The 23,084-nt window shown below is 49.6% G+C and overlaps 1 protein-coding gene across 1 annotated transcript in view; it reads right to left on the bottom strand.

The window, feature by feature from the left end:
• IPO4 (importin 4) overlaps positions 1 to 23,084 on the bottom strand; it is a 1,872,953-nt gene that overhangs the window by 366,620 nt on the left and 1,483,249 nt on the right. The window lies entirely within an intron of this gene.

Below are 23,084 nucleotides of genomic sequence, written 5' to 3'. Positions count from 1 at the left end.
CATGGAAGATGTCCAAGACCGGAACACCGCAGGTAAACAATGAGATTGCTGGATTTGGGATGGCAGCACCTCTGCTTGCATGCAACAGTGTCACTCCTGCACCACTTGGCAGCTGTCAACCTAACACTCCCAGCCCTCTAGCAGCACCTCACCCAAATCCAAACAGTACATGTGATTTGTGGCGGCCTAGCGCATGGAACTGTGAAACCCCTCAGGGAGCCCTACCCTTTTCTCTCCACAAACAAGCCTCTTACACACCCATGAAAGAAAGAAGATGCAGGATAGTTTTCAATACATTTACTGAAAGGACTGCAATCTATGATAAAATGCATGAGCTGCAATGATTGGGATAATGAGAAATAACAAAATCAGGATTGTGAAAATCAGAGATGTGAATACGACCAACCTCAAGATATTGTACTAACATTAATATATTATTCCAACCTAAAGAATAATCTCTAGCCCCTTAGTGAGAGCATGGCGATGTAAGCCAAATCTGTACATGCAGTATCCACGAGAAGTGCAGGAAAGTGCATCTTTTGACATAGTCACTCCCCCCACCACCAACTTTTGCCTGGTTTCTGGTGCAATTTTGACTGAAATTGCACTGGGTCCCAGCTAAACAGATATCCAGTGGCAGATCTCTTCCCCAAAAACTGCACAGTCATTTCTCTCAACTGTCAAACCTTTAGCTACCACTTTAAGTCCCTAATAAATGGTACCCCTGGTACCTTAGTCATGGGGTACTAAAGGAAGGCCATTGAGGGCTGCAGCACAAATTGTGCCATCCACAGGGACTCTCTCACTAAGTGCACACAGTGCTGCTGTCACAGGCTGTGTGCCTTGGTGCAGAACTAAAATGAAAACACAATGTGTGAGAGGATGCCTCTTTTTGCATGGTTAGCCCCCACTTTTTGCCTGATGCTGATGTGTTTTGGAAGTTGGTAGTGCCCAGGGCCCCTACTAACCAGGTTCCCTGGGCCAGAGCTCTTTCCCAAAATCTGTTGTGATGCTTGGCACAATTAAATACCCCTATAAGTCCCTAGTAAATGGGCACCCCAGTACCCAGGGCAAGAGATATTAAGAGTAGACCACTGGGGCAGCAGCACTGATTGTGCCACCCCCAAGGGCCCTCCACCCAGATGCACCCAGCACTGCCATTGCAGACTGAGTGCACTGGGGTAAACCTCAAAAGACAAATTAGATATGGCACACTGTCCACTCTACACTGCATATATTATGGGTAAGTCACCCCTCTGTCAGGCCTTCCAGACCTAAGGCAAGGTGCACCATAGTATGTGTGAGGGCATAGCTGCATGAGCAATATGCTCCCACTGTGTCCTTGATAAACCCAAGACATAGTGAGTGAACAGAGCAGCCATTTTACATACATGTACTGGGCACTGGTCAAACACAAGTTTCCCAGCTACATGATGGCTACTCTGCACCCAGGTTGTTTGGTATCAAACAACTCAGAAGGTATAGTTTCTTACCTGTAACTCCAGTTCTCTTGCAGGGGTATTTCCATGATAGCCATAAGCGTTGAATAGTTCTGCCCGCCTGCAGGGACCCCAGAGCACTTTCTTTTTTTTAATGTAACTTCTTAAGTGATCATTTTCACCTTACTTCAGGAAGGCCTGCAAAGTCACTTAAAAATGTCCATAGGCAGCCTAAAGGAAAGGCTACAGTGTTCAAGATTCTTCATCCAGTTTGCTTTAAAAAGGACAAAGTTAAGACACATGCATTCAAATGCATGAATGAGTTGAAAATGTAGCAGAAAAAATCCTTCACAAACCTTTTTATATTGCAAAACAAAGATGAAGGAGTGCAGGGCAGTGTAGCCCGTAGGCTACCATTAACAATGAAGAAAAAGGAGACTGTGACTTTAAGAACAGCCAGTCCTCCAGTATTCCATCATGCCTAGAGAGAGGCAGTTACACCTCAGTTCCTTTTGTAGATCGGCCTAAAAGAGTAAATATTCACTTGAGATATTATTTTGTCTACTCCACCGGGGTGGAGGGAGGGTTGCTTATGACTATCATGGAAATAACCCTACGAGAGAACTGGAGTTACAGGTAAGAAACTATAACTTCTCTTGTAGGGGATTTCCATGTATAGTCCTAAGCGTTGAATAGAATAGCAAGCCCGTCCCAGAAACAGCAGGGGAGTAAACTGAACAATACTGCACTGCCACAAGGAAAGCCGTTTTCCAAGTGAGGTGTTGGAGAGAAGCTTTGTGTATGGGCTCAAATGGAAGACGCAGGAGGTGTGAAAAAAACACATTCAGCTCCCATGGTGGAGAAGGACGCCTAAGTGGTGGAAAAACTTTCTTCAGGCCCTCTAGGAAATCTTTTATGACTGGCAGCTTAAAGTTTGTGAAGGACCTTTTCTGTATGCGGTCAGAGCTGCCAGATTAACTTTAATAGAAGAGAAATGCAGACCAGATTTTGCTAAGTGTAACAAATATGGTAGAATGACATCCTCCTGGCAAGATTTAGGGCCTATCTTCTTAGAGGAACACCAGATACAAAATCTCTTCCATTTGGAGGGATATGCAGCTCGGGTGGAACGCCGTTTTGCCTCTTTTAGAATTTCCATACAATCCTGTGGAAGATGCAAGTGCCCATTCTGTACTAGCGCAGGAGCCATGCTGTCAAACTCGAGGAGAGGTTCAGGTGCCTCATCTGACCTCCTAATTTCGTCAGGAGGTCTGGCCTGGATGGAAGCAAGAGATGTGGTAGGAGCGACCGGTACAGGAGGTCCGGGAACCACCATTGTCTCAGCCATTCAGGGGCAATGAGGATCAATCGGGCTGAGGTCATTGAGAGTTTAGGACTGCTGGGATCAGGGGAATTAGTGGGAAGGCAAACAGAAATTTGTTGGACAAGTCTATCCACAGAGCATTCCCCAACGATGCTGGATGGTAAAATCTGGTGGCGAAGCCGCAGCACTTTCTGTTGTCCACTGGGGCGAAAAGGTCGATAGAAAGTGTGCCCCACAAACGGAATATATCTTGAACAACGCCTTCGTTCAGTACCCACTCGTGGTTCTCATCTAGAACCCTGCTGAGGGCATCCCCTTGTACATTCTGAACGCCTGGAAGGTGAATTGCTATTATCTTCACATTCCTGGCCAGGAGCCAGTGCCAAATCACCTGGGCCTCTTGAGACAACACTCTGGATTTGCTTTCCCCCTGCTTGTTCAGGTAATACATGGTTGTTGTATTTTCCATCTGGACCAGCAGGGTGTCGGTTTTGAATGAAGGGAGAAAGGCCTGGAGAGCTAGGTGAACCGCACATAGCTCGAGGAGATTGATGTGGTAAGACTTCTTCCTCGGAGACCAGAAGCCTTGTATTTGTAGGTGATCCATATGAGCTCCTCACCCGAGGAGAGAAGCATCTGTCACAATGGTCTGTGACAGAGCATGTGGACGAAAAGGCATTCCTTGTTGCAGATTAGTTGGAGAGCACCACCAAGTGAGGGACTTGATTGCATGGGTGGATAGAATGATATTGTCTTCACAGTTTCCCTTCAGGTGGTTTCATTGGCCCTCCAGGCACTTCTGGAGAGGTCGCATGTGGAGGCGAGCGCTGGGAAGTAGGAAGATGCAGGAGGCCATGGGGCCTAGAAGTGAGGAAACTGTGTGCACTGTTAGGCGATGGATAGTCTTGAGCACGCAGCACTTCTGTAGTATTGATAAACATCGTTCCTCTGAATGATACACTTTTCCCTGCAGCTTGTCTATGGTAGCTCCTACGTAGTGCAGTCTCTGGACAGGTGTTGTCGTGGACTTGGGATAAAGGAGGTCACATGTTCATTTGAAGAGTTGTTGGGCTTCTGGAAAGGTGAATGCCAGCCTCCAACAACATGGCACAAAGCCTGTGTGCCCTGTACCCTTTCACGATGCATGCTATATAAGTAAGTCACCCCTGTAGCAGGCCTTCCAGCCCTAAAGGCAGGATGCATTATATTACATGTGAGAGCATACCTGCATGAGTAGATATGCCCCTGCTATGTCTTTGCTGAATCTCAGACATAGTAAGTGAGCAGGGAAGCCATTTTAAGTACATGTGCTGGACACTGGTCATTACGACTTCCCCAGCTGCATGATGGCTTCACTGAAAACAGGTATCAAACTTCGTGTATTAATAAACCCTCACTGAATCCAGTGATGGATTTATTAATACATGGTCTCATAGGACATCTTAGAGGTGGCCCCTAAAAAAATGTACAAATTCCTAGCATGGGCACTGACTAATCAAAACCAGTGCAGCCACCTTAGACATGGTTCTGGCTCTCTGAGGTGATAGCCAATGTTCTCAGAACAAAGGTCTGCTCTTGGCAGAGGTGTGACCTCCTCTCCCAGGCAAGATGGGCATTCCAGGGCTGGGAGCTTCAAAGGCCTTGCTACCTTTGAAATGCAAGCTAGGCCTCTCCAAAAGGCAGAGAGGGCCGACCGCCAATTCCTGACCCCACTTTTGGCAGCAGGACTAGTGAACAAATTAGTTAAATTAGGAGGAGTGGCCACTTCATGACAGTCCCATACTGATGGTTGATAAGCTAAAGTGGACACTACTTTTTAAAATTCATCCATCTTGTGTGGAAGGAATTAGCCCAATAGGGTTAGGGCTATGCCTACTTACCAAAGGAAGTGGTCATAAGAAGGGTGTAATCACCCTGAAGGTGAGTAGGCCAGTGGCTCTCCCTGTAACGCCCCTAAATTCAGCATCTAGGTGCCACCCCGGAACCATAGAACTCAGATTCCTGTTGAGTCTGACCCCACAGAAGCCCCATCAGCAAAGAAGACTGAAGACACCAACTGACTTGGCCCCAGCACTAGCGGCCTGTCTCCAGCCCTCGAAGAACCTGCACCCACAAGATGACTTGTTCTATAGCCCTGCGACCTCCAAAGCCTTGAGAGGACCTCCTGTCTTCGATAAAGACCAAAAACTGCTTTGCACAGCGGACCTGTCCAAAAGAAACTAACTTCAAAGAAGAAGCCCAAGAGAGGAACTGCGAAACCGCCTCTGGATCCACCTCTGCACCTGACACCCACAGCCCGAGTTCAAGTGGCCCACCGGTCCTGTGAAGGTTACCCAGCGCTTCTTAACAACAGTCCACTGTGGACTGACCCCTGCCAGACTCCACAGTGACGCCTGCAGCCTCAATCCGAGGGCTCTCCCCGACTGCGACCTGCCCGGTAAGCTGTTTCCGACACCGAAAGAAACCCCTGCACCCGGAGTCCCTAGGGCTTGGAGAGCTGGACCATCGGTGTCCCTACAAACCCTGACATCTTTACTTGCATGGGCAGCTCTGGGTTGCCCTTGCTCAGCCTCCTGTCCAAAGACTGAAGCCCGTTTCTGAAACTTACCTCCTCCATTGATAACACTGGGTGCCCAACGCTGTGTTGGCACTCTGCACCCGGCCGCCCCTTTGCCACTGAGGGTGTAAGTTTGGTGCTGCCTTTTGGACCCCCTTGTACTTACCTCAACTCCAGGAGATCGACCCCGCTTTACTCATTTGTGAGCAGCACTTCATCGGTTACCCCCATCTCCATTGGTTAACACTAGGCGTCTGACGCTATGTTGGCACACCGCAGCTGGATGCCCCTGTGCCACTGAGGGTGAAAGATTGGCGCTGCCTTGTGGCCCCCTCCCAGGAGACTAACCTCTGATTTCGCTTTTACTCACCTGTGAGCAGCACATCTTTGTTCAACTCCAGTATCCAAAGGTTAACATTGGGCATCCAACACCAAATTTGACCTCTGCACCCGGCCGCCACTGTGCTGCTAGGGGAGCCCTCTTGGTATCCACTTTGAGCCTTGCCTGGCGTTGACCTAAAGACTGCATTTGTAAGTCGTGTACTTACCAGCAAAACTGCATTATTTTCCTCCCAATGGTTAGCATTGAAGATAATGTAACAACTGCTTATCTTATAGCAATGTTCTTTGGTTCAAAGCATGTATAAAAGCAAATGTTATTTTTCTAATTTGGTCTCTGATTTATTTTTTGCATGTGTGTCTCATTTATTGCATCTGTGAGTACAAGTGATTAACACAACTCCTAGATAACTAACTGCTTGGTCACACTACCGCAGAGAGAGCACCAGACCTATCTAATTCTGCCTCTGCAAGCCTTTGGAGATCCACTGGGCTCTGCACAGTGTACTTCATTTAGTGCACTATATAGAGAGCCACCTTCCTACACTGGTGGAACAATGGTGGGGTTTGCAACTTTGCATTTGCTAATGCCACTTGGATTTACACAAGTAAATCCAAAAAATGCATTTAGATAAATTGCCTTTTTTAATTGGGTATTTTTCCAAATTCCTAAAAATACTGTTGGGGCCCTGGTTAGGTCCCTGTAGCTTCACAGTAAAAACTTTAAAAAACTTACATCAGCTAGAACTGAAAAAACTTGGGTTAGGAATTTTTCTCTGTAGTAAGCTGGCCCTCTATGCAGTGTGCAAAGCTAGGCACACTGTGCAGGGGGTCCAGACAACCAGGAGTTGGTTTACAGTGCTCTACATTTTATGTTATCTTGGTCGAACAGTTGGGCCAATCTTGGAGAAGTGCAAAGCATTTTTGGTACTCACAGCATCTATCTAGCAACTCTCATGCTCAAAGGAATAACTCAAGACGGATTTATAAAATTACTTCAGATTTTATATAACATTTTAAGACCAAGTTCATCAGAATTGGTTATGTACTTTTTGAGATATGAATTTCTGAAGTTTAATGAAAACAGTCTCTTTGTGATTAATTACGCACCGTAGACATCAACGGAGGATAACCTTTTAAAAATACATATAAAATCACACAATAGGTTTACCAAGTTATTCTTTTGCAGGTTGGTCTCGGTCCAGGTGGCTCCCGGTTCCGACAGGAGCAGCGGGGAAAAGGTCTCTGGAGCTGGTGCAGAGCCACTGTGAGGGACCACTTGGAAAAGCAATGCAAAGGTAAGTTTAAAGGTGAATTCTGGGGGTCCCCTTGGAGTGTCGAGGTTGCAAGGGGTGGGGTCGGTGATCCAGGAGCTGTGCGCAAGGATGTTCTCAGAAGCAGGAGCTAAGTCAGTTCAAGGGTCGTTTGCCCGACAACGGGGGCACTCTGGCCGGAGATCCAGATTGTTTTTCAAGTCCCTCGACTAGGGCTTCCTCCAGTAACTTTTTCAGTCCCGAATGGACTGTTTTTCCTGGTGTCCGAAGTCATGTGACCACTACCCAGGGTACTGGTATGATTCAGGTGCTAAAGGGTGCTTTACCATCACACACAGTACACTAGCAGGGTTTGTCCTTGCAATCATTGGTGTGATGTTTGGCCTGGCTGTGGCGTCCGCTTCAGAAGTTAGCGTCCGGTCAGTGAAGTGGACCTCACTGGCTTGCTGGGTCCTTTTTGGACTTAGAGTGGTACCTCCAGCCTGAAGGGAGTTCTCTGGCAATTTGCGAAGACTAGAGGTCCTCTAGGGTTCTTTTAGAGTTGTCCAGCAACTACTCAGCAGCAATTGTCGGGTCCTGGGTGCAGCAGGCAAGTTTTGACGCCAAGACTTTGGGGAGCAGGTCCACAGTTCTCATGCCTTTGAATCTTCTTCTGTCCGTAGAATCTGAGTTCTTGGTCTAGGGATGCCCACTAAATACTATATTTAATGGGCATTTTAGGGGGAACCTGGTAGTGACCAATGGGTCATCTACCTGAGGGTGGCTACGCCCACTAAGTGGCCACTTCAGGTGGGCTGATGTCATGACCCTACACCTGACTGGCTATTTTCCTTCCATCTAAGATGGACGGAAATGAAATGGAGAGCCCACCTCGCATGCAACACCTTAGGAGTAGTGCATGCTAGGTAGGGCCACTCCTCCTGTCTTAGGTTTCAAATTCCCACCGTTGCTCCCGCCAAAAGTGGAGGTTTGCAACAAGGTGGCCATCTCCTGCTAGAGCAGGGGTGGAGGTTGAGTTTCAAAGGCAGGAAGCCCTTTGAAGCTCGCCAACAGGGGAGTGCACATTGCTGAGGGAGGGGGTGTTAGCACCTCCACCCAGGAAGGGCTTTGTTTTATATCCCAGAGGGCAGAAGCCCTCACCCCAGGGGTACAGATTTGTGTCTCGTAGTGGCAGGCTGGTCAGGATCACTCAGCAACCATGCCAGGGTAGTTACCTTTTGCAGGGGGCACCTCTAAGGTGACCCCTGGGCACATTTTATAATAAATCCAAAATTGTTACCAGTTTGGATTTATCATTCTGAGTTGTTTAATACCAAACAACCCAGGGTTCAGAGTGGCCATCATGTAGCTGTGAAACTCATATTGACCAGTGTCCAGTACATTTACTTAAGTTACTTATCTTCGGTAATGAAATATCTGGTAGAGACATATTCTATTTGCAGATTGTAAGGAAATGCATCCTTGGCATGGTTACCCCCTGACATTTTGCCTTTGCTGATGCCAAGTTATGATTTCAAAGTGTGATGAGGCCTGCTAACCAGGACCCAGCACCAGTGTTCTTTCCCTAAACTGTACCTTTGTCTCCACAATTGGCACACCCTGGCATCCAGGTAAGTCCCTTGTAAGTGGTACCCCTGGTACCTAGGGCCCTGATGCCAGGGAAGGACTCTAAGGGCTGCAGCATGTCTTATGCCACCCTGGGGACCCCTCACTCAGCACCTGCACACTGCCTATGGCATAGGTAAGTCACCCCTCTAGCAGGCCTTGCAGCCCTAAGGCAGGGTGCACTATACCACAGGTGAGGGCATAGGTGCATGAGCACTATGCCCCTACAGTGTCTAAGCAAAACCTTAGACAGTGTAAGTGCAGGGTAGCCATAAGAGTATATGGTCTGGGAGTCTGTCATACACAAACTCCACAGCACCAAAATGGCTACACTGAAAACTGGGAAGTTTGGTATCAAACTTCTCAGCACAATAAATGCACACTGATGCCAGTGCACATTTTATTGTGAAATACACCCACTGAAAACATACCCAACCTCCAGTGTGGGCTGACTAGTTTTTGCCAGCCTGCCACACACCAGACATGTTGCTGACCACATGGGGAGAGTGCCTTTGTCACTCTGTGGCCAGTAACAAAGCCTGTACTGGGTGGAGGTGCTTCTCACCTCACCCTGCAGGAACTGTAACACCTGGCTCACCCCCTTTGTTACAGTGCCACAGGGCATCCCAGCTAGTGGAGATGCCCGCCCCTCCGGCCACAGCCCCCACTTTTGGCGGCAAGGCCGGAGGAGATAATGAGAAAGATAAGGAGTCACTGGCCAGGTGTCCTGAGGTGAGGTGACTGACTTTTAGAAATCCTACATCTTGCAGATGGAGGATTCCCCCAATAGGATTAGGGATGTGACCCCATCCACACCGGGGGGAGGCACAAAGAGGGTGTAGCCACCCACCAGGTTAGTAGCCATTGGCTACTAACCTCCCAGACCTAAACACACCCCTAAATTGAGTATTTAGGGGCCCCCAGAACCAAGGAAGATAGATTCCTGCAACCTGAAGAAGAAGGACTGCTGACCTGAAGCCCTGCAGAGAAGACGGAGACACTAACAGCTTTGGCCCCAGCCCTACCGGCCTGTCTCCCCACTTCAAGAAAAACTGCAACAGCGACGCGTCCCCCAGGGTCCAGCGACCTCTGAAGCCTCAGAGGACTACCCTGCATCTAAAAGGACCAAGAACTCCTGAGGACAGCGGCCCTGTTCCAAAGAAACTGCAACTTTGCAACAAAGAAGCAACTTTTAAAGACCACATGTTTCCTGCCAGAAGCGTGAGACTTTCCACTCTGCACACGACGCCCCCGGCTCGACCTGCGGAAAAACAACACTACAGGGAGGACTCCACGGCGACTGTGAGCCCGTGAGTATCCAGAGTTGACCCCCATGATCCCCCACAGCGACGCCTGCAGAGGGAATCCAGAGACTCCCCCTGACCGCGACTGCCTGCTTCAAAGAACCCGATGCCTGGAAAACCCACTGCACCCGCAGCCCCGAGGACCTGAAGGATCCGACCTCCAGTGCAGGAGTGACCCCCAGGTGGCCCTCTCGCTAGCACAGGTGGTGGCTACCCCAAGGAGCTCCCCCCCTTGCCTGCATAGCTGAAGAGACCCCTGGGTCTCCAATTGGAACCTATTGCAAACCCAACGCCTGTTTGCACTCTGCACCCGGCCACCCCGTGCCGCTGAGGGTGTACTTTCTGTGCTGACTTGTGTCCCCCCTGGTGCCCTACAAAACCCCCCTGGTTTGCCCTCCGAAGTTGTGGGTACTTACCTGCTGGCAGACTGGAACCGGGGCACCTCTATCTCCATTGAAGCCTATGTGTTTTGGGGCACCACTTTGACCTCTGCACCTGACCGGACCTGAGCTGCTGGTGTGGTAACTTTGGGGTTGCCCTGAACCCCCAACGGTGGGCTACCTTGGACCCAACTTTGAACACTGTAAGTGCTTTACTTACCTGTGAACATAACAAATACTTACCTCCCCCAGGAACTGTTGATTTTTGCACTGTGTACATTTTTAAAATAGCTTATTGCCATTTGTGCCACAACTGTACATACTATTGTGATGATTCAAAGTTCCTAAGATACCTGAGTGAAATACCTTTCATTTAAAGTATTGTTTGTAAATCTTGAACCTGTGGTTCTTAAAATAAACTAAGAAAATATATTTTTCTATATAAAAACCTATTGGCCTGGAATTGTCTGAGTGTGTGTTCCTCATTTATTGCCTGTGTGTGTACAACAAATGCTTAACACTACCCTCTGATAAGCCTACTGCTCGACCACACTACCACAAAAAAAGAGCATTGGAATTCTCTCTTTTTGCCACTATCTTACATCTAAGGGGAACCCTTGGACTCTGTGCATGCTATTTCTTACTTTGAAAAAGTACATACAGAGCCAACTTCCTACACAGATTCCTTACCTTAGAATTTTCCCCCAGGCATCAGTCGGGATCCGGAGATTTTTTCTTCGAGCAATACACTTGTGCGTCGGTAGGTGGCTTTGGTCGACTCCACAGGCGGTGTAGGCGTCGTGGTCGCTGTGATGATGTCGGGAGTAGTACATAGATGCCGCCCTCGCACAGTGACATCAGTTTCTTTTAACGACTTTCCACGCCAGAGCGCAGAGCCGCTAAGAACACTGATATTGAGGCGCCAGAGCTAAGGACCTGAAAAGGGGGAATCCCTGTCCCTAGAAATCAGTTCGCAAACGGGGAGGATGGGTGGGTGGTAAGGAACCTGCAACTAGAATATGTCTCTACCAAATATTTTGTTACCGAAGATAAGTAACTTGTACATCTGACAGAGACTTTTAGTTGAAGATTCCATACCTTAGAATAGATACCCAAGCAATGCCATCCTCGGTGGTGGGCTGCGAACTAAGATCATACTACAAAGTCCTGCAGGACCGAACGACCAAAGTAGCAGTCCCGACAGACCTGACTGTCCAGCCAGTAATGCTTAGGAAACGTGTGCAGAGATGCCCACGTAGCTGCCTGACAGATATCCAGGACAGGAACTCCACGTGCTAACGCAGTGGATGCAGCAGTGGCCCTGGTCGAATGAGCCCGCAAGCTGTCAGGAGGTTGTTTTTAACGCCAAAGCGTAGTACATTTTGATGCAAAGAAGCACCCATCGAGAGATGGTACGTTTCTGCACCGCCTTCCCTTTCTTCGCACCCACATAGCCAACAAAGAGGGACGCCTGGATGCCAAGATAACATTGCAGACTTCGGGTTGAAGGGCAAATGCCATCAACTGTTGCCGCTCAATCGCCACGCATGAAGGCGGAGGTTGGACAGGTTTGGGTGGAGGACCGTCCCCTGCTGCTGCGACAGAAGATCCGCCCAAAGAGGCAGACACAGTGGAGGATCGATGGACATGCTCAGTAGCTCTGGATACCACACTCTTCGAGCCCAGTCCGGAGCCACCAAGATAACTTGGGCCCGGTCGCTGTTGATCTTCTTGAGAACTCTGGACAGAAGAGGGATAGGCAGGAAGGCGTAAAGGAGGCCGGAGTTCCACTAGAGACGAAAAGCGTCTCTGAACGAGTGCCACCTTGGAAACTCCAACGCGCAAAATAGCTGACACTGTGCGTTCTCTGCGGAGGCGAACAGATCTAACCAAGGCTCTCCCCACTTGAGAAAGAGACCTGGCGCCACCTCTGGATGGAGATGCCATCCGTGATCGACAGTGTGTCGGCGGCTGAGTTCGTCTGCTCTGGCGTTGAGAGAGCCCGCCAGATGTTGAACCATCAGGGTAATGCTGTGATCTTCCAGCCATGTCCAGAGGCGCAGTGCCTCCTGACATAGGGTCCAGGACCCTACCCCACCTTGTTTGTTGGAGTACCACATGGCAGTAGTGTTGTCCATGAACACCTGCACCACTTTCCCTTTCAGAGAGGGAAGGAATACTTTCAACGCAAGTCCATGAGGGTCGGACCCTAGATTCATCTGCAAGACTTCAGGAACCATCTGCAATTCTCCTCTGCAAGACACTTCTGCAACCTGGACAGCGGAACCACTGATGTTTTTCGCTGGAACTAAGAGCAAGACTGTAACCAGTACAGAGGAAGAGCCAGCTGTTTGGATGGATAGGCATAATATGCTCCCAGGGGGGTATCTTAGAACACTTTACATTAACACCTGTGTGATGTCCCTCCCTAAACCTACTGCAGTGACCCTTGCACTTTGGTGCACCATACAGAAGGTCCTGGGTTGGAATGACAAGATCATGAAGGTCATGCAACTATGGGAAGCTGCGCAATTAGGCACTTGTGCAACCCAGCCAGGGTTCCACAAATGGGACTTGATAGGACTAACTTTAGTTGGAGCTCTCTGGACCTCAGACGGCATGATCACCTTCGCTGTCTCAGAAGGAACATCAATTAGCACCCACAAAATACTATATGTATCTAAAAATACAGCACACACTGAAACACGCGCTGCCCAGGGATAGTGACCACCCTGACTCTTCTCCACTTGAGGACAGACTACTCGACAGCCTCTTGTCCAAGAAAGAAATCTCATTCACCTATTGTAAGATTCGCAATAACTCCCAAGACACACAAATAGTCTTCAGGAACGGTGTGCGCAGGACCTTCAGGGTTTTGAGGATGATGAATGGGCTGAGGCTCTAGCTTATCCAAGGGAAGTGGCCATCAGATTAAGATTCCTCCTTGTACAGATGAAGATTCTGTATTGAGTTTATTACTCTTATACCATCTTGGCTAAAATGGGCAGAGTGGCCACTCCAGCATGCCCATGGGGATGTGCGGGACAGGGATCCTACTTTCATGTGATTTGGAGATGCCCACTACTACAAACGTATTGGGAGCAGGTAGTTAACTGCCTAAATGAGGTGTGTGGAGGCAAGATGGAACTATCAGCTAAATGGTGTCTTATCAACATATGGGATGTGATGGATCTGGATAAGCTTTGGGTGACACTGGAACTAATGATTGCTAAATGTAAAATTGCTTGTAAATGGAGAACAGTACGGACACCTTTTCTACCGGACTGGAAATGTGATATGGATTGGTGTATGATGGCAGAGAGGGAGGTCTACAAAAGTAGAGGAAAATAGTTTACAATACGGGGAAAATGGAACACTTACCGACGCAACCTATTCTCTCCCATAATAGGTACTCTGAAATTGATACTCCAGGGAGATATCCGGACATTGCTGCTCTACCTTGACTATTTGGCTGTTAAGCGGTGCTGTTTTGCAGGGAGGTGGCAGGGTTGGAGGGGGGGGGGGGGCCATGGGTGGTGGGTGGGTGTGTCAGGGGGACATGGATTGGCTGATGGAGATATGAATAGAGTGCTCAACTTTAACTTTTGTTTGGGCATCATGTTAGAGTACCACTTCGCCTTGTGAAGGAAAGAAGGCAGAGGCCTAAGAAAGCCCAAGCAGGACAAAGTGGATTATGTGCTTTGCCTTTGTTCAAGGATCGTTGAGTACATGAAAATAAGCAAACAAATACATTGAGGCCAGCCAAGAGCTACAGAAGCTCTGGTTTGCCCAAAAAGCTGTACTGGTTGTATACCAAGCTGGGAAGAAAGAATGGGTGTTGGAGCCTTTGGGTCCTAGGGCCCTCCAAGGTAAGTGGAGTGGTCCCTACCCCATCCTAGAAAAGAAGAAGGAAGTCACCTTTACAAGTTTCAGGAAACTCAGGAGGGTAATCCGTATAAAGCGCCTAAAACCCTACAATGACAGAGCTGAGATGGCCACAGATGAGGGACAGGAAATTGGGAGTGAGTCTCTCCCTAATCTCCTCTCCAGCAATCCCAAGGATGGCTCAGTTGAAGAAGTACTCTTTTCAGACAACCTCTCTGACCAGCAGCAGACTGACTATAGACAGGTATTGCATGAGTTTGCTGAACTCTTCTCTTTGACACGTAGCAGAACTACCTTATGTACCCATGATGTGGACACTGGAGACAGTTTACCTGTCACAAACAAAATATAAAGACAATCTGCCCATGTCAAGGAGCGCATCAAAGTTGAAGTCAGCAAGATGCTAGAATTGGGAGTCACTGAGCAGTCAGAGAGCCCCTTGGTCCGTCCAGTCGTGTTAGTCCCCAAACCGCATTCCCAGGGTGGAAAGAAAGAGAAGAGGTTCTGTGGGGACTAAAGGGGTGTTAATGCAGTGAGCATGACAGATGCCCAACCAATTCCAAAAGCAGATGAATTCACTGACAGATTGGGAGCCGCCAAATATTGGAGTACTTTAGAACTCACATCAGGGTACTGGCAGATAGGCCTGACTCCAGAAGCAAAAGAAAGATCTGCATTCTCCACTCCAGATGGGCATTATCAGTTCACTGTTCTGCCCTTTGGTCTGAAAAATGACCCTGCCACCTTCCAGAGGTTGGTGGACAACATCCTTGCTGGGTTAGAAGACTTTAGTGCAGCATCTCTAGATGTTATTGCTGACTTCAGCTCTACCTGGCAGGATCACCTGATCCACCTCAGAAAGGTCCTTGAGGCTCTGAAAAGTGCAGGCCTCACTATCAAGGCAAGCAAGAGCCAGATGGGGCACGGTGAGTTTGTATACTTGGGACACCTCTTAGGTGGGGGCCAAGTTCAACCACTCAACTCAAGATCCAGGCTTTCTGGACTGGGAAGTTCCAACAACCCAGATCAAAGTCAGGGAATTCCTTGACTTGACTGGGTATTACAAAGGATTTCTGAAGGGCAATGGTACAATACTGTCATCCCTCATAGAACTCATATCTAAAAAGATGCCAAAAAAGGAAGAATGGACAGTAATCTGTCAAAAAGGCATTTGACATCCTGAAGGAAGCTATGTGCTCAGCAACTGCTCTAAAAGCTCTAGATTACACTAAGCAGTTCAGTGAGCAGACCGAAGCCTGTGAACATGGGATAGGAGCCATCCCTGTCCCAAATCAAGGATGATGGCCATGACTAATTTGTTTCTTTCATTAGCAGGAGTTTAACTCCCCAAGAGCAGCATTGGGAGTGCCATTGAGAGGGAAGCCTTCCCTGTGGTTTGATCCCTGATGAAGCTGAGGCCACACTTCTATGGTTTTCACTTCCTAGTTCAGACTGACCACAGGTCTCTAAGATGGCTAATGTAAATGAGAGGTGAAAACCCCAAACTGTTCAGCTAGTCCATCTCCCTATAGGGAATGGACTTTACAGTGGCCCACAGACCTGGGAATGACCATGGCAATGCAGATGGCCTTTCTGGGTTCTTCCACTTAGAAGAGGACGACGACTCTCCTGGGAAGGGATAGCTTCATCCTCTTTTGTTTCGGAGGAGGTCATGTAGTAAAGTGCATCTTTTGATCTGGCCACCTCCCCACTTTTAGCCTGGTTTCTGGTGCAATTGTGACTGAAAGTGCACTGGGACCCTGATAAACAGGTCCCTAGTGCCATATCTATTTCCCCTAAACTGCAAAGTTGTTTTTCCCAATTGGCAAACCTTTAATTAGCACTGTAAGTCCCTAATAAATGGTACCCCTCGTACATAGGGCATGGTGTACTAAAGGAAGGCCCCTGAGTGTTGCAGCACGAATTGTGTCACCCTCAGGGACCCTCTCACTAAGTGCATACAGTGCTGCTGTCGCAGGCTGTGTGTATTGGTGTAGAACTAAAATGAAAACACAACATGGCCTGTATGTCCTGTCCCCTTTTACCCTGCATGCAACATACGTAAGTCACCCCTCTAAGCAGGCCTTCCAGCCCTAATGGCAAGGTGCACTATATTACACGTGAGGGCATGCCTGCATCAGCAGGTTTGCCCCTGCTATGTCTTAGTTGCTTCTCAACATACTAAGTGAGCAAGGAAGCAATTTTAAGTACATGTGCTGGACACTGGTCATTACGACTTCCCCAGCTACATGATGGCTTCACTGAAGTGCCCCCTGAAAACCTACCAACTCCTAGTGTGGGCAATGACTGGTCAACCAATCAATGGAAAACCAGTGCAACCACCTTAGACAAAGTTTGAGCACCCTGAGGTGAGAACCAATGCTCATGAGGGCTCAGAACAAAGGCCTGTTCTAGGCAGAGGTGTGAACTCCTCTCCCAGACAGAATGGACATTCCAGGGTGCGGAGTTTCAAAGGCCTTGCTGCCTTTAAAACACGACCCAGGCCTGCCCAAATGGCAGAGAGGGCCGACCCCCAGTTCCTGACTCCACTTTTGATGCATGGACTGGCAAAAAAATATAGTTAAATTAGGAGTGCCCACTTCATGCCAGTCCCGCCTCTATGGTGGATGAGCTGAAATGGACACTACTTTTAAAAATCCTCAATCTTGTGTGGAATTAATTACACCAATACGGTTAGGGCTATGCTCACTGTAGGGAAAGTACACTTTTTTACTACGGTTACCCCCACTTTTTGCCTGCTGCCAGTGTGTTTTGACTGTTTTCACTGGGATCCTGCTAACCAGGATCCAAATGATTGTGCTCTCTCCCTCTAAATTTGGTTGCTTAGGACTTTGCACACCCCACAATTGGCATATGGGTGTCCCCATGTAAGTCGCTAATATATGGTACCTAGGTACCCAGGGAACTGGGGCACCATGGGTTACCCATGGGCTGCAGCATGTTTTGTGCCACCCCTGGGAACCCATGCAAAATGGGTCTGCAGGCCTGCCACTGCAGTCTGCGTGAAAAGGTGCATGCACCCTTTCAATACAGGTCACTGCACCAGGTCACTGTAAGTCATCCCCTATGGTAGGGCCTCCTTGCCCAGAGGGCAGGGTGCAGGTACCCGTGTGTGATGGCGACCCTGAAGAAAAAGAAGAAGTGCCCCTACGAACACCAGCTCCATTAAACTGGACTTCGTAAGTGCGGGGAAGCCATTTTACCTGTGTCCACTTACATAATGGTAACTCGGAACCTGGGCATGTTTGGTATCAAACATGTTGGAATCATATCCCAATACTGTCACCAGTATTGGTTGTATGATTCCATGCACTCTGGGAGCTCCTCAGAGGACCCCCAGCATTGCTCAAACTAGCCTTCTGGGGTTTTCCAGGCACTCCGCACTGCTGCCACCCCTCAGACAGGTTTCTGCCCTCCTGCTGCTTGACGAGCTCAGACAGAGGAAGGCAGAACAAAGGATTTCTTTTGGGAGAGGGAGGTAACACCCCCTACCTTGGAGAGAGGGGTTACATGGCTTGGGAGGGGTTGTCTCCCCAAGCCAACAATATGCTTTGAAGGGCACATTTGGTGCCCTGCTTGCATAAACCGGTTTGCACCAGTTCAGGCACCCCCAGTCCCTGCTCTGGAGCGAAACTGGACAATGGAAAAGGGAGTGACCACTCCCCTGTCCATCACCATCCCAGGGGTGGTGCAAGAGCTCCTGCAGGTGGCCACTTGATTCTGCCATCTTGAATCCAAGGTGGGCAGAGGCCCCTGGGAGCATATGAGTGGCAACGTCAGGTAGGTGATGCCACAGCCTCCTCCTGATAGGTGGTCACCCTGCTAGTTGACCAATCCCTCTCGGGTGGGTCCTCAGATTCGACATGCAAGATTCCAGCAGAACTCCTCTGCATTGTTTACTTCATCTTCAGGCCACTGGAACTGCAACTGGACCCTTCAGGAATCAACAATCAGCAACGACTCCGCTCAGCAACATTGTTTCTCTGGCTCCTTCCAGCAACTGCAACATTTCCCCGGCCGTGCATCCTCTGAGGGGGACGAGTCTTCAGCTTGCACAAGAAGTACGAATGAATCTCCCTTGGTGTGAAAGCGTCACTCCCCTGCATCCGCAGGTACCAACTGCAACGACGAGCGGCTGCGTGGATTTTCTGTTCTCTGGCGCTGCGTGGATCCTGCATCACAGGTGATGGTCTGGAGTGGTCCCCTTGGTCCTCTCTATCAGCTGTCTAACTTGGGAGATGGTAATCCCTTGCAGGACAGTATCCCAGTGCACTGCGACTTTTGCAGCTACCAAGGCTTGTTTGTTCCTCTTCCAAGGGATCTTCAGGCTCCGTGTAGCCCCGGCCCCCAGCACTCCTTCCTGCAAAGCACAGTCTCCTGCCTGCTGCTCCAGTGACATGGGACTCTTCTTCAGGTGTGCTGAGTGGGCCTCGCTGCGACTCTTGTGCCTGCTGCCCGTGGGGGCTGCCTCCTCTTCTTGTGACTCAACCAACTGCTGAGGGTCACTCCGGACTACCCTCTTTGGGTCTAGTCGCCTGGGCCTTGCTGGTCCTCTTCAGCCTTGCAAAACCTTCTTCACCGACTCTTGCATTTGCCAAGGCTTGTTGGTGGTTTTCCAGCACCACTGACTGACTGCATCACAACCACTGACGTGGGACATCACTTGCATCACTTCTGAAAACTCCTCTTCTTCTCCTGTGCTGCACTGCTGACTTTCTTCATCCACCGTCCTTGTCCTGCATCCATGAAGGGTGGGTAGAGGCTCCTGCCACAGCCAGACACTCCAACTGGACTTGGCCCTCTCCCTTTGCAGGTCCTCTTCTGTCAGGATCCACCTTTGGGTTCTTCCAGTCTTGTCTGAGTCTTGCCTAATCCTGTTACAAAGTCTTCCTGTTGGTTTTGGGGGAAAACCAGGTACTTAGCTCTGCTCTCCTGGTCGCTGGGGGGGGGAGGGGGGTCACTCTGGAACTCACCTCTGTGTGCATTTTACAATAAATCCAACACTGGCATTAGTGTGGGTTTATTGTACTAAGAAGTTTGATGTACAAGTTACTTACCTTCGGTAACAAAATATCTGGTTGAGTCATATTCTAGTTACAGATTATTTCCCTTTGAATTTCCCTAGGTGTCAGACTGGATAGGGAGATTTTTCTTCGAGCAGTACCTCTGCGCGCCATCAGGTGGCGTTGGTCGACTCCGCAGGCGTCGTGCTCGCCGTGATGACGTCGCAGTTGTAGTAGGCGCGCAGACGTCAGTTTCTTTTTACAACTTTCCACGCCAGTAGTGCGGAACCATGAAGAACACAGAGTGGTGTGCCAAAATTAGGGCCCTTAAGGTGAAGTTCCTGTCCCTAGAAATCAGTTTGCAGTGCAGGGAGGATGGGCGAGTCGGTAAGAAATCTGCAACTAGAATGTCTCTACTGGATATTTAGTTACCGAAGGTAAGTAACATATATCTGAAAGAGACTTCTAGTTGCAGATTCCTTACCTTTGAATAGATACCCAAGCAATACCATCACCGGTGGTGGTCTGCGAACCAAGATCACACCAAAAACGTCCAGCAGGACCGAACGGCCAAAGTAGCCGTCCCTTCAGACCCGATTGTCTAGGCAGTAGTGCTTAGTAAAAGTGTGCAAAGATGCCCACGTTGCTGCCTGACAAATATCTAGGACTGGAATGGCCCGTGCTAGCGCAGTGGTAGCAGCAGTAGCTCTGGTGGAATGAGCTTGCAAACCTTCGGGAGGTTGCAGGAATCTGATTTCCTGGGGGTCTGAGGGGCAGTAGCCAATGGCTACTGTCCTGGAGGGTGGCTACACCCTCTTTGTGCCTCCTCCCTGAGGGGAGGGGGGCACATCCCTAATACTATTGGGGGAATCCTCCAATCTCAAGATGGAGTATTTCTAAAAGCAGGAGTCACCTCAGCTCAGGACACCTTTGGGCTGTTCTGACTGGTGGGTGGCTCCTCCTTGTTTTTCTCATTTTCTCCTCCAGTCTTGCCGCCAAAAGTGGGGGCAGTGGCCGGAAGGGCGGCTAGCTGCGATGCACTGGGGTGCTGTAACAAAAGGCATGAGCCTTTGAGGCTCACCACCAGGTGTTACAGTTCCTGCAGTGGGAGGTGAGAAGCACCTCCACCTAGTACAGGCTTTGCTCCTGGCCACAGACTGACAAAGGTACCCTCCCCATGTGGCCAGTAACTTGTCTGGTTGAGGCAGGCTGGCAGAAACTGGCCAGCCTAGCACTAGGAGTTGGACTGGTATTCAGGGGGCATCTCTAAGGTATATTTTACAATAAATTCCACACTGGTGCCAGTGTGCATTTATTGTGCTGAAAAGTTTGATAGCAAACTTCCCTAATTTCAGTGTAGCCATTATGGAACGGTGGAGTTCGTATTTGACAAACTCCCAGACCATATACTCTTTATGCCTACCCTGCCCTTACAATGTCTAAGGTTTTGCTTAGACACTGTAGGGACATAGTGCTCATGCACATATGCCTTCACCTGTGGTATAGTGCACCCTGCCTTAGGGCTGTAAGGCCTGCTAGAGGGATGACCTACCTAATGCCACAGGCAGTGTGAGGTTGGCATGGCACTCTGAGGGGAGTGCCATGCCGACTTAGTCATTTTCTCCCCACCAGCACATACAAGTTGTGAGGCAGTGTGCATGTGCTGAGTGAGGGGTCCCCAGGGTGGCATAGGACATGCTGCAGCCCTCAGAGACCTTCCCTGGCATCAGGGCCCTTGGTACCAGGGGTACCATTTACAAGGGACTTATCTGAGTGCAAGGGATGTGCCAATTGTGGAAGCAAAGGTACAGTCTAGGGAAAGAACACTGGTGCTGGGGCCTGGTTAGCAGGATCCCAGCACACTTTCAATCATAACTGGCATCAGCAAAAGGCAAAAAGTCAGGGGGTAACCATGCGAAGGAGGCATTTCCTTACAAGAAAAGAGATGGATCTGCCCTTGACCCAATCCTTATTCGCTAACCACCACTGCAGGTCTGTCGTAGTTCCTTCTGAGATCTGGACCTTGTCGGAGAGATTCCCCTGATGCTGCGCCCACTGGAACTTTAGGCCCCTCTGCAGAGCTCGCATATGCCATCTGGCATTTTGAACCAGCAGGATGCAGGAGGCCATGAGGCCCAGCAGCCTCAGACTCATTCTCACCGAAATCCAGTACAGAGGTTGAAACATCGGTATCATAGCCTGAATATCCTAGAATTGCTTTTCGGGAGGATATGTCCGAAACTGCACTGTATCCAGAACAGCTCCGAATAAAGGGAGTTTCTGAGAAGGAGTCAGGTTGCCACATTGATAGTGAACCCCAGCAAATGCAAAAGGTTCGCCGTAGTCTGGAGGTGAGAGACGACTGTCTGGGGCGAGTTCGCCTTCAACAGCCAATCGTTGAGGTAGGGGAAGACTGGGACCCCTAACCTGCGCAGATGAGCTGCAACCACTACCATCACTTTCGTGAACACCCGAGGGGCACTGATAAGGCCAAAGGGGAGCACGGTAAACTGAAAGTGCTTGTGATCTACCACGAACCGTAGGTAACGTCTGTGGGCCAGCAAGACGGGACTGTGGAAGTATGCATCTTGCAAGTCCAACGCTACCATCCAGTCTCCGGGATCCAGGGCAGATAGGACCTGAGCCAATGGCAACATTTTGAATTTCTCCTCTTTTAGAAAGAGATTGAGGGACCGAAGATCTAACATAGGCCAAAGACCTTTGTCCTTTTGTGGAACAAGAACGTAGCAGGAATAGCAACCACGACCTACTTCTGGCAACGGAACCCTCTGTATAGCCCCTTTGGCCAAAAGGGCTTGGACTTACTCGCGGAGAAGCGCCATATGATCCTCTGATATCTGATTGTATGAAGGTGGCATGGCTGGAGGAGGAGTTTCAAAGGGGAGGGAGTAGCCCCTTCGGACAATTTGGAGGACCCACCTGTCCTAGGTAATGGATTGCCATTGGGGCAGGTGATGGCGTATACTGCCACCCACTGGCTCCTGATGTACCTGCGGACTAGGAAGGCTTGGAGGCTGAAGAGGGGGTGGGGGTGGACTGGGTGACCCGCTGGCTCCCTGATCCCCGGGAGCGTGGGATCCAGCGGCCGCGCAGGGGCTGTTCAGCATGCGTGGGTCGGTGGCCAGGGGAGAAAGGATGCAGTTGGGTGCCTCTTCTGTAGCCACAAAAGGGATGAAATGCAGACTGCTGGGCTCTAGGTGCGGGTGCGAGGCCAAGGGACCGTGCCGTGGCTCGGGAATACTTAAAGCGCTCGAGCGCCAAGTCCACCTTGTCTCCAAAGAGGCGTGTGCCATCAAAGGGCATGTCCATCAAAGATTGCTGGACTTCCCCTGAAAAGCCAGATGTTCTCAGCCAGGCGTGGCATCTCAATACCACTGTTGATACAACCGATCTGCCCAGAGAGTTGGTCGTATCCAATCCACAACAAATCCCTCCCATCTGTTAAGGCTTGGGAAAGGACAGTCCGGGCCTCCTCGGAAACTGCAGGCAGCACTTGCGCGACCGTATCCCAGGGAGTATAGGAATAGCGGCACAAAAGGCATGCGGTGTTCACAGACCGCAGCGCTAGACTGTTGGAAGAAAACAACTTCTTCTACAAATTATTTAGTATTTTTGATTCCCTGTCCAGAGAAAGAAGAAGCCTGGATGACAAGGCTCTCAGGCCTGGGGTGTTGGGTGAGGAATTTCAGGTCTGATGGAGCAGGCCGATGGCAGCGGGCAATTGTCCTATTCACAGGAGCCCCTGTGCTGGGTCTGGACCAAGTACCCAAAAGGACGTCTGTCAGTGCTTCATTAAAGGGTAGAAGGGGCTCGGAAGAGGAAGACCCCGGCTGAAACATCGGTTAGGATGTTAGGCCTATCCTCCACAGAAGGTAGCTCGAGGTCCAGGACCTCAGCCGCCCTTTTCACCGTCATGGAATAAGAAGCACCCT

The sequence above is a fragment of the Pleurodeles waltl genome, chromosome 6, assembly GCF_031143425.1.
Source record: "Pleurodeles waltl isolate 20211129_DDA chromosome 6, aPleWal1.hap1.20221129, whole genome shotgun sequence".
Taxonomy (NCBI): domain Eukaryota; kingdom Metazoa; phylum Chordata; class Amphibia; order Caudata; family Salamandridae; genus Pleurodeles; species Pleurodeles waltl.
Note: the sequence above shows the minus strand (reverse complement) of the source record. Positions and strands in the feature narration are given on the sequence as shown.